Here is a 12,168-nt window from a genome sequence, read left to right on the forward strand (position 1 = left end):
AGCAATTAATACCATCTGCAGGTCTATATTCTCCCAGCTTCAGGCTTCTGCCACCATCTTCTTCAATGTCTCTTCTCCCTGAACTCTCATCTGCACCCTGTTCCTAATCAGTGTTCCTTGGGTCTCCCTCCCAGTGAGACCAGATAGCTGGGGGCACAGTGGCAAAGGCAGGGCCACCACAGCAAACCGATGCATGACAACTCTGTCCCAAAGGGCAACAATTTGCGGTTTCCTTCCTCTTTGGACTTTAGCCTGTTAGCGTAGTAGTAAGGGCCAGTCTTTAAGGCACCTACCATGTTCTCACATCAGCTCAGAATGGGCCCCAAAGTTCCAAAGCAATGCTATTGGTTACAACTACTCGATATTCTTTTTTTTTTTTTTTAAATTATTTCAATGTTTATTTATTTATTTATTTATTTATTTATTTTTACAAATAGTTTATTGTCAAATTAGTTTCTACATAACACTCAGTGCTCATCCCCAAAGTGCCCTCCTTCATGCCCATCCCCCCCTCCCCCCCACATCCATCAGTCCTCAGTTTTTGTCAGCATTCAAGAGTCTCTCATGGTTTGCCTCTCTCCCTTTCCCCCACCATTTCCGCCCTTCTTCTCCCCCTTGGTCCTCCGTCAAGTTCCTCCTAATCCTCCTATACGTCCAAACATATGGTATTTGTCCTTCTCTGCCTGACTTATTGCAACTACTCGATATTCTTGATGAGTACAAGTGATCGGTAAGACTTTTTTATTGAAGTATAACTGACAGACAATATACTATTCACTTTAAGTGTACACCATATGATCTGATATTGTTATACATTATGAAGTGATCCCCACTTACTACTAGTCTAGGTACCATCTGTCACCATACAGAATTGTTAATATTAGTAACTATATTCCCTATGCTGTACATTATATCCCATGACTTAAATATTTTACAACAGAAAGTTTGAACTTCTTAAAGAAATATTAAAATTCTCTTGGTTTGAATAGATAATATGTTCATGTGTTTAAAAATTCAAAAGTAAGGGGTATAGTAAATAAGTACCCTAAGTAAGTGTCCTTCCCAGCCCACTCAACCATCCCATTTTCTTCCCCAGAGTCAATCACTGTTAGCAGTTCCTTGTGCGATCTTCCAGAGATAGTCTTTTTTAAAAAAATCTTTTTTAACATTTATTCATTTTTGAAAGACAGAGTGTGAGTCAGGAAAGGGCAGAGAGAGAGACACACAGAAGCAGCCTCCAGGTTCAGAGCTGTCAGCACAGAGCCCGATGTGGGTCTTGAACTCATGAGCTGTGAGATCATGACCTGAGTCAAAGTTGGATGCTTAACCGACAGCCACCCAGACACCCCAGAGATAGTCTTTACACATAAACACATATTTATAAACTCATATTTAATACCAATGGCCATATACCTTGATTTGTTCCTTTATTATATATTAGAGATCATTCCATACCAGCAAATATAAAATAATCTCACTTTTTTTAACAGCTACCTAGTTTTGTTTCTGCTCCTAATTTTTAACCAATCCCATATGAATAGATATTTAGCTTTCCCTAAGTCTTTTGCCATTACAGACAATGCTGCAATGGACATGTTTGTGCAATTTTGTTTCAGATGTACAAGCAGAACTACATAAAAATTTCTTAGATTTTTCAGGGTGAGAGGGTAGGTGAGTTTTTAATTTTGCTATCCATAGACACGGTACCATTATGTACTCCTACCAATAATGTATGAGTCTGTCAGCTCCCCTAAATCCTTGCCACCAGCAGGTATTAACAAACATCAAGATCATTGCCAACTAAATAGGCTAAATAGTTTAAAACTGCATTTCTCTCATACTGAGTTGAGCCTAATTTCATATTTTTAAGTGCCATTTGTAATTCCTTTTCTGTAAACTGCTCGTTCCTTTGCCCCCTTTCCTATTAGATTAAGTTATTTTTCTTATTAATCTATAGGAGTTCTTTGGATATTGAGGAGTTAAGCCTTGTCTGTGACATGTTATAGTTTATTTCCCATGAGGTAATGTTTATCTTCTGCCTGTACAGATATTATTTTTCCTTAAATGGAACTTTATTTATCAACCATTTATCTTACTTTTTCTGTATTCTTCAAGACATTTAGAAGCTTCCTTCTTTCTTTCCTTCTTTCCTTCCTTCCTTCCTTCCTTCCTTCCTTCTTTCTTTCTTTCTTTCTTTCTTTCTTTCTTTCTTTCTTTCTTTCTTTCTNCTTCCTTCCTTCTTTCTTTCTTTCTTTCTTTCTTTCTTTCTTTCTTTCTTTCTTTCTTTCTCTTTCTTTCTTTTTCCTTCCCTTCCTTCTCCTTCCCTTCCCTTCCTTCCCTTCTCCCTTCCCTTCCCTTCTCCCTTCCCTTCCCTTCTCCCTTCCCTTCCCTTCTCCCTTCCCTTCCCTTCCCTTCTCCCTTCCCTTCCCTTCCCTTTCTTCTTTCAGTGCAGAGGCAGATATCTTCCCTCATATCTGATCTTCATCAGATGGGACTGAAATGAGACTGGAGGACACGCTGGGATAGAATATCCACGTCCTTCCTTCCCTGACCTTCCTCTTCCATCGCCCTGAGCTCTTGCAGACCTTGCTCACTCCTCTCTTGCAGTCTTCACGGAGTTTCACGTGAACCCTACATTTGCTTGGCCTACCTTGGAGCTCACACTCTTTTTATAGTTCTTGCTTTGATTTGAAGTTTATTGAGATCAAAAAGAATTTCATTAATGTCTTTTCATAATCAACATGCCATTCAAACTGTGCTGCTTTTTCTATTCTAGGAAAATTATACAACAAAAACTGCTCAGATTGTTGCCTGATGGGGTGCGAATATGCAAAAGATTGTCTAGCTGCTACAGATAAACAGAAAGCAAAAATGTGATCTTAATTTAAAATAAAAAAAATCAGACGTTATCTCCAGAAATGACATGTAACAATTTTTAAAATTTTTAGTGTTCTTTTAGATACTTTATGCTTGAAACTTTAGTTATGGATAATAGTTTGTTACTTATAGCTACACTGTATGATGTATAAAAAAATCAAAGTAACTTGTTCAAATTAGGATAAAACCTAGGCACTGGTTGGTATAGGAGATGTGAAATAAAGCTATTGCTAAAAATTGAGGCCAGGTTTATTTTAGGTTTGAGCTTTGAAAAAAAAGATTCTAAAAATATACTACTGTTTTTCTCCCTTCTACTTCCACGCTCTTTTCAAAAGGTGGGTAGGTCTGTCTCAAGATCAACGACAAGAATTACCTTGATACAGGGGTGTCTGGGTGGCTCAGTCAGTTAAGCGTCCAAATTCGGCTCAGATCATGATCTCACGGTTCGTGGGTTCGAGCCCCACGTCGGGCTCTGTGCTGACTGCCAGCTCGAAGCCTGGAGCCTGTTTCGGATTCTGTGTCTCCCTCTCTCTCTGACCCTCCCCTGTTCATGCTGTCTCTCTCTCTCGGAAATAAAAAATAAAATAAAATAAGAATTACCTTGATACGATGCAAGATCAAAAAGTAGAAGTTAGTGTTCTTTTCCTGACTCCATTCCCTCCACCCGTTGATTGTCTCTTATGTTAGCATATGGCCAGGGAGTGACAAAGGAAAGAGAGACGAGAGTATGTAGCATGGGATTATTTAATTTTTCTCTATTTGTTCCTGTCAGTGGAGTTAAAAGACAAAGCTGTAAGTATCAAAATAGCAAACAGCAAAAAGCTTTAAACAATGATATTTGTAGTGTTCGTTCCTCTCATCATACCCTCAGAACAAAATCTTTTCTCTAACCCCCCCCCACAAATTAAAAATGGATATAGGTTTGATTTCACCTTCTACACCAGTCATTCAAGGAGAATGATGCAAAAGAGGATTAAAGTTCCACTGCAGAGGTTGCTATTGGTTCATTTTCTCTTTCATTTACCTATAATTTAGAGCATTATTTCCTGTTACCCCCAAGAGAAGCAAATTTTTGGCACATTATCTTCTAGTTATATTTGTACATGGGGCTTACACCTCACTGCGCAAGTGTCTGGGCCTCAGGTTATCCACCTGGAAAATGGGAGAGGCCAGAAAAGAAGTTGTTGTTATTTTTATTTTAAGATTTATTTATTTTTGAGAGAGAGAGCACAAGCAGGGAAGGGGCAGAAGATCCAAAACAGGCTATGTGCTAACAGCAGTGAGCCCACTGCGGGGCCTGAACTCACGAACTGAGATCATGACCTGCGCTGAAGTTGGATGTTCAACCAACTGAGCCACCCAGGCACCCCTGGGGTAGATCTTTTAAACCTCTTTCAGCTCTAACATCTTATGAATCAATACAAAGGTCACTGAAGCACAAACATGTCAAGCAAAGATAAATATTTCTAGTGTCTGAGTATTTTCTTCATATATTTTATAAATTCACATATAGCTTTTCTTGAGCAGAGAAAAAGATAATCCAATATCTCTAAAGCAGAAGATAATTTTTGGTATATTAATCATGAACTTTTAGCACTCAGAGTCCACACCGGTGAAACACATTCAAAGGACAATCTGCCATTATCTTATTTAAAAGCACTTATTTAAACTTACTTTTGCTTAAACTTGTTTACATATTTACTTATTTAAACTTATTTGAAGTTTAAAAATTAAGTCACATACTTACCACTCTCTCTAACCCAGTTTTCCCTTAGATAGTCCCGGATATTAAGCTACTTGGCCCAGCCTTCTGTCTAGCTCTGTTGTCTGACAGTTTACTATAGATTTGGAGACACTGGCCTTCTCAGATGGAATTAAATCACAAAGGGTAGGTTTTACTTTCATAAACTGCCAAACCAGTAGCAAAAAGAGTCATTGGATTTTTCTGCTTCCTTCCATTAATGTAATCCTTACAATTTAAAGATATTTAACATTTACATTATAATTTATTTTAGTATAAAAACTATACTAAAGGGGCACCTGGCTGGCTCAGTCGAAAGAGCATGTGACTCTTGATCTTGAGGTCATGAGTTCAAGCCCCATGCTGGAGTTAGAGATTACTAAGAAACATAGATAAACTTTCAAAAAAAAATGGGGGGGGGGGGCTGATTTTGAAAACTACACTACTGTACAATGTAAGTGAACATAAACTCAAAGAGAAGGGTTCATATGACCCAACAGGAACCTCAGCTTGGGACCACCATGATTCAATATATTCAATTCCCTGTAACACTAAGTTAGATCTTTTATTTTATTAAAAAATTTTTAAATGTTTTTATTTCTGAGAGAGAGAGAGAGACAGCATGAGCAGGAGAGGGTCAGAGAAAGAGGGAGATACAGAATCTGAAGCAGGCTCCAGGCTCTGAGCTGGCTGTCAGCACAGAGCCTGATGCGGGGCTCGAACCCACGAACTGTGAGATCATGACCTGAGCCAAAGTCGGACGCTTAACTGACTTAGCCACCCAGGTGCCCCAAGTTAGATCTTTTAATAGCCATTCATATTTGTTTATTTTCTATTTTTCCCCTTTAAAAATCCATTCAGCACTAGGACACATTCCATTCATTCCAAATCTGACTTCACGCACCCAGCCTCTCCCTTTCCTGATCTCTTTCTCCTATTTGACAACATTTAAGTGTCCATGACAAAAACACTTACCATAAGTTTAAAAGTTCTGCTTTAAAAAGCTGATAAAACAGAAGTACATTGGGGCGCCTGGGTGGCTTAGTCGGTTAAGCGTCCGACTTTCGCTTAGGTCATGATCTCGCGGTTCGTGTGTTCGAGCCCCGCGTCAGGCTCTGTGCTGACTGCCAGCTCGGAGCCTGGAGCCTGTTTCAGTCTGTGACTCCCTCTCTCTCTGACCCTCCCCTGCTCGCGCTGTCTCTCTCTCTCTCTCTCCTAGAAATAAATAAAACTTAAAAAAAAAAAAATTAAAAAAAAAAAAAAAACAGAAGTACATTTAAAGTAACTGTTCTTTGGGGTGCCTGGGTGGCTCAGTCATTTAAGCGTCCGACTTCAGCCCAGGTCAGGTTTGTGGGTTCGAGCCCCGCGTCAGGCTCTGTGCTGACAGCTAGCTCAGAGCCTGGAGCCTATTTCAGATTCTGTACCTCCCTCTCTCTCTGACCCTCCCCTGCTCACGCTCTCTCTCTCTCTCTCTCTCTCAGAAATAAAACATTAAAAAAATTTAAAGTAACTTGTTCTTTGCAGGCACTGCATTTTTCCCCCAGAGCACTCTCAATTCAAGGAGGTCTAAACATAAATCTGGAAAAAGTTTCAGGAACAAAAGAAAAAATAGATACTTCATGCAAATTCTAAAACCAAAGCCAGATCCACCCCACACACACGCATGCATATTCAATAGTGACTTGTTTTTGGTAGATTCTGTTTTGGGTAGATCCCTGAGGGCAGAGAGGTTTATGACCCAACACTTAATATGGGGTGTCGTACATAGCAGGTGCTCAGTTAAGGCTGGCTGAATGAAGAAGAAAGGCACTTGATGGCCACAGCACCTTCACATAAGACCCACAGAATCTGGTCACTGATCAGCTCAGGGGTTGGTAATTGAATGGATTGATGCAAAACTGCCTCCAAAGTTCTTGGAAACTCAGAATCATGCCAGAAACCATGCCAATTTCACTAACTGGGATGTGTATCATGTCAGTTATCCCTAAAATTAATTTCAGCTCATTGCTTTTGACCAAAGCTACTAAGTCCACCCTGGGTTTCAAATCATTAAATATTTTTATCTATTGAGAGGATGTGGGGAATGTGTAGCTGAAACAAGGGATATGACTAATCATTCCTGAATAACAGAGGCTTATGGAGGGAGTCCTTTACTCTCTTATGAGCTTTTTGATAATTTCTGACTATAATGGTAAGCAACAAGCTTTTTCCTTCAGGAGGTCTATCTTTTCCTTTTTCTTTTTTCTTTAAGATACTGCCACATTTCCATTCAACTGCTGTTCGAACTACCAGCAAGATGTCAAGATGTTCTCCCAATCACTCTGCCAAGGAAAGGCAAATGAGGACTAGACTTCCTTGGAAAATACTGTAGAGCCACTAATCATTGTATCAGCTGGTGCGAAATCAGTGAGAAAATAACATTAGAGAGGATGAGAAAACGTCAAGAAATATAAGTAAAATCAGAAAAGGAATTTTAAAATATAATGAAAAATGCTGAATACCTATCACAATATTTACAAATTAAAATGCCAGCTAAAATAGTATTCAATCAAAATGACACTATATAGTATCCCAGAATAGCCCTAGAAATAAAAAGTCTTATCCTGTCCCCACAAATGAGCATAAGCAACTCTTTATTATAATGAAGAGAACCTCAAAGAATAAACCCTTTATCTTTTTTTTTTAACTTTTTAATGTTTTATTTATTTCTGAGAGAGAGAGAGAGAGAGAGAGGATTAGAGAGAGAGGGAGACACAGAATCCAAAGTAGTCTCCAGGCTCTGGGCTGGCAGTCAGCACAGAGCCTGACACGGGGCCCAAACCCACAAACAGTGAGATCATGACCTGAGCCGAAGTTGGATGCTCAACAGATTGAGCCACGCAGGCGCCCCCCTCTATATCTTTTTCAGAGGAGTATATGTCAGAGAATATAAATGCATGCACCATTACTCTGCAACATTAGATGGGAAACAGCATGAAGGCAAACATTAGCCCTAAAGGCTCTAGTCCCTCAATCACATCTTGTTCCCTGAACACATGGGAAGTGGCTATTAGTATCTTCATTTTAGATGTGCCACAACTGAGGGTCAGAGGGGGTTTTTTTCCCCCAAATTACATACAACTAGTAAACTGTCCAGAAAGATTTGATTTCAACCCTTATGGTTGTGATGCCATTACACTCTCAATTCCACGAACCCTACTGTCAACATAAAAACATCTTCTGCACACCTTAACCCATTGATCCTTTACCTCCTTTGCATAATTAAAAATTAAACAAATGAATTTTATGTACTCTTCGCGCTCAGATACTGGCACCAGATACATTATTAGAAAATCACATTCTCCACTTTGAGTGTCCTAACTGCCCACCAGCTTCATGCTCCCATTTTCAAACATGAGCTTGAATACCTATTACCCCACACTTGACATGGCTAAATTATCACACTAAAAGCTCCTACCACAACTTCTCTATTTCTTTTAATTATAGTGAAACATCTTTGACTCCTTCCTCCTCTTCTTATGTAGGATCTTAAGCCTTGGATTCTCCTCCCAGTGTCTTTTAAAACGCATTCTTTCCTTTTAGTTCTTGCCAGGTGGAGAACTCTCATCTTAATCAGCAGATTCCCAACCAGGGATCCTGCCTGAGTCTCCCCCCCTCCCATCCTCATCTCCCAATCTATCAGTTTTCTAGCCTTGTTAATAAACTCTTCGAGTGGTTCACTGTTGGAAATACTTCCCATGGCTTTTTCCACTTGTGTCATTTCCTCTGTCCAAGATGGCTGAAGTTCCTCTTCTCAGCAAGGCCACTTCCTGCTCATCTTCCCTGTAAGCCTCTGCCATGAACTCTATGCAATACATGCCTGTACACAGGGACTGCTTCTTTGTCCCTCAGCTGACATCTTGCTGGTCTTTTGGTACAGTAGCCTGTTCTGCCTCGTGTTAACTCTATATTGTCCTGATTTTCTTTTCCTTTAGAATTTTCAATTGTTACTAATCTATGCATGGCCCTCTTTGCTTTTTTTAAATATAATTATCACCTAAGAACTTGCCACCAACTCTAACTACTAGATCATTCCCAATAACTTATATCCATCTGTGTGCTCTTCCTCATGACATCTCTCTGGTCCTCCCAGAAGACAACTGCTATCCCAAGTTTTAAGTCTATCATTCTCTTGTTTTAAAACAAACTAACAAGCATTTTAATACACATACATATACAAATACTTGTGTGTGATAATTTGTGTTTGCTTATTTCCCTGGCTTGTGTAAATTAGTATAACAATTTTGGGAAAGATTTGGCAATATCTGGTAAGTTCAACTCACACATCCTACAAATCAACAATTCTGTACATTGGTATTTGCCCAAAAGAAACACTTGCACATGTGCCTCAGGAAACATGAGTGATCAGAGCAGCAATCTCAGCAATTTTCTTTAAGTAGAAACAAACAAAAAAAAGGCCACTGGCAGAACAGGGAAACATATTTCTACAGACACATAATGTAATAATGTGCTGCAATGAAAGCGAATTAACTACAGCTGTATACAACATGGATGAATCTTGGTGACAGTATGTTGAATGGAAAAAAACTCCCAGAAGTCAATGGGTAGTATGAGACCTTTATTGCAAGATTAAAAACAAACTAAAAAAAGAGTATTATAATTATTACTTAACCTTTGCAGTTAAAAAAGCAATCTCTCTTTTGCCCAAACTAGTCTACAAACTCTTGAAGGCAGAGACATCTTTCTCATTTGTATTTCCCACAGTGCCTACACCAATGTCTTAAACAGGTAGATGCTCAGTAAGTTATTATCCATTGAATGATTACTGAATGCTACCTGAACAAGGCATTTTAATGAAATTTAAATCTTCTCCCTAATCCAACAGTTTCATGAGTAAAGTCACATAAAACTTTTACCTACTTATGCACTAACCTAATTCTATTTCTACAAGGGTACTACAGATCTCCAACCACAAATATTTCATTTTAGAAGGACGTCACCTCTCTTCTTGGAGTAAAGTTAACATAAGTTTAAAGCAATCTCGGGACAAGAAAACTTATGAGATCCTGCCAAAGTTCAGCAGAAGCACATCGCACTATACCAAGAGACATCTGATAAACCACCATAATTTGAAACTGAGGTAACCCAAGAAGAATCCAGCCACTGAATGCACAACTGAGTAATCAACATCAAAACTGAAAATATGAGCAAAAACAGGATTTTTAAGTTTGCTAAAAGCAAAGATGTTCATTAGAAAATATTTTGTTTCTACTCTGAGGAAAAAAAATTATTTCTTAAGGGAAACACAGGAAATCCCGGGGTTAAAGAATAATTGGAATAATTTTCCACCAATCAGGGTCCTCCTTATAACGCAACGAGGACTATGCATAGTCTCCATAGGTGATTATAGGGAAGCTATGCTGCAGCTTCCCTCCGACCTTGGGAACTCTGCTCACTCTCAGTTACTGCGAGGTCTTCCGTTTCATTTATTATTAGTCTTTGTATCTGCAATGCTGTAGCTTGGGTTAGGACTATCAACACTGTGAGCTTGCAGTACCCAAAACTGTGGAAATGCTTCGAAAAACCAAATGGGGGGTAGAAGAAGGAGGAAAAATCACAACCAAGAGGAAAACAAAGTTAATGATATTAAGATGGGATATTTTTAAATTTTACCTTTGAAGAAAGACTGCATTTATTAATCAGCTCTGTGATATACAACTATCCGCTAGCAGGAATTTTTTTTTTAATTAAGATGTCCAAGAAAAAAATGAATGTGTTTGTTGTTTAGGAAAAAACACATAAGTGAATAACAATTTGCCAAAACTAGTCCAGCGATTAAAAAAAAAAAAAAGAAATTCATATGGAGGAAACAACCTATAGGACTTTGCGTCTTGGAGAAAGAAAGAATCTGGCAACCCAGTGGGTTCACTTAGTTTCGTGTCATTTGCTTCATGTCCGTTATGTAATGCTTTCCCCAGCTTTAGGTCTCTAGGTTTAAGCTACCGTTCAGGTGTATCACAGAATTGCCACAAAATCAGTATCTGGTCATAACTTTCAAAACCAGCTTCAAAGGTGTCATGCAAATGTGTCTACAACAGTAGAGGCTTTTTAAAAAAAAATCTGCTGGTGTCATTACTTCTTCCCGGCTTCCTCCCCAGGTCTCCCTTCCCCTCCTCCCCCAGCATCCCCGGCGACACGATCTGCGGGCAGCTCCCGGCTCGATGCAGGGGAAGCACGTCTTAACTGCATTGCAAACGCTGTCCCGGTCTGAACCAGGGAAGGCTGACTCGGCCCTGGCTGGAGGTGTGGACCAACGCTGCAGGGAAGGCTGCAGGGGAGCCAGCAGCGGGTGGACAGGGGTGCCCCGCGAGGGCAGTCCGCAGTGCACGCGCACAATAAAACCCAATGCACAACTTCCCCAGCCGCTCCTCTCGGCTGCCGGGATTCGCTGGGAGGTGCGGCGTAGGCGTTAGCTGGAGCGGGCGCGGGCGCCGGCGCTCTCACCGCGCGGGTTCGGTTCTCCGCTGACAATTACATCAGTCCTTCTCGCGGCCGCAGCTTCAATCCCCAGCAGCCGGGGGGAGCGGGGGCGCCGGGCAGCGCGGAGGAATGCGGGCGCGAGAGCCGGGCGGCCGGAATTCCCCAACAACGAGGGAGAAGGGAGGGCAGCGAACAGGGACCTTGACTCAGACACCCCCTCCCACCTTGACCGTAGGGCCGGACAGGCATCGCCGCCCCCGCCGCCCGGGCTAACCGGCCGGCCGGGGGAACCCCCGGGCGGGGTGGGGGAAGACGCCTCAAGGGCCCGAAGCCCGGGTGCCCAGCCGCGCGTCCCTCCGAGTGCTCGGCCCTCCGGACGCGCACAATGCCCCGGGCCGCGGTGCGGGCACCGCTGTGTCGGCTCCCGGGGTCCCCCTGCGACAGGACACCTACCTGGAAGGCGAGCAGCGGCGCCGCCGATTCGGCGGCGGCGGCGGCGGCGGGAGGCGGCTCCGGCAGGCGGGCGGACAGGCGCGCGGGCTGGCCAGGGAGCGGAGGCGCGGGCGCCGCCTGCGCGGAGCCGCGGACTCCAGCACCGACAGCGGCGGCGGCGGCGGCGGCGGCGGTGCTGCGCCTCCAGTGGTCCGCCGCGCCGCAGCCCCTCCTCTCCCACGGGCGGGGCGCGCTGGCGGGGCGGTGCTCCCGGCTCCCCGCCCCCGGCTCCCGCTAGCCGCCCAGGCCGGAGCGGCCCCGCGAGCCGCGGGCTCTCCCGCCGCGTGCCGGCCCCGCGGGTACCCTTCCCTGCACCGTCCGCATTGCTTCGGGCTGGCCTCGCAGAGCTTCCGACGCGCGGGATGCCACTGCCGCGCCTCACCCCTTGCCCGGCCCCCTGGGGACCTCTGGGGGCCAAGAGATAACCGGGGCGGAGACCCTGGCCGGGTATCTCCGGGCCTGCGAGCCAACAGAAGCGTCCTCGGCCGCCCAGGCCAGCGGAGGCGGGTCCTCCGCAGTTCCCTAGGGCTGACCCCGTAGGGCCTCGGCGCTGGTGGCCTGGAGCGCAGCCTCTCCGA

At 43.0% G+C, this 12,168-nt stretch overlaps 1 protein-coding gene across 5 annotated transcripts in view; it reads right to left on the reverse strand.

Annotated features, from left to right (window-relative positions):
* Positions 1-11,685, reverse strand: part of OSBPL6 (oxysterol binding protein like 6) — a 218,629-nt gene extending 206,944 nt beyond the window's left edge. For 2 of the 5 annotated variants that reach the window (XM_039222481.1, XM_039222480.1), the window contains exon 1: positions 11,552-11,685. The gene's annotated coding sequence lies outside the window, so the exon portion shown is untranslated. The remainder of the gene's footprint in view (positions 1-11,551) is intronic. The other 3 variants (XM_039222479.1, XM_039222477.1, XM_039222482.1) reach the window with 2 other exon arrangements.
* Between the last annotated feature and the right edge of the window lie 483 nt (positions 11,686-12,168).

The sequence above is a fragment of the Hyaena hyaena genome, unplaced genomic scaffold, assembly GCF_003009895.1.
Source record: "Hyaena hyaena isolate Hyena2069 unplaced genomic scaffold, ASM300989v1 scaffold_1137, whole genome shotgun sequence".
Classification (NCBI taxonomy): domain Eukaryota; kingdom Metazoa; phylum Chordata; class Mammalia; order Carnivora; family Hyaenidae; genus Hyaena; species Hyaena hyaena.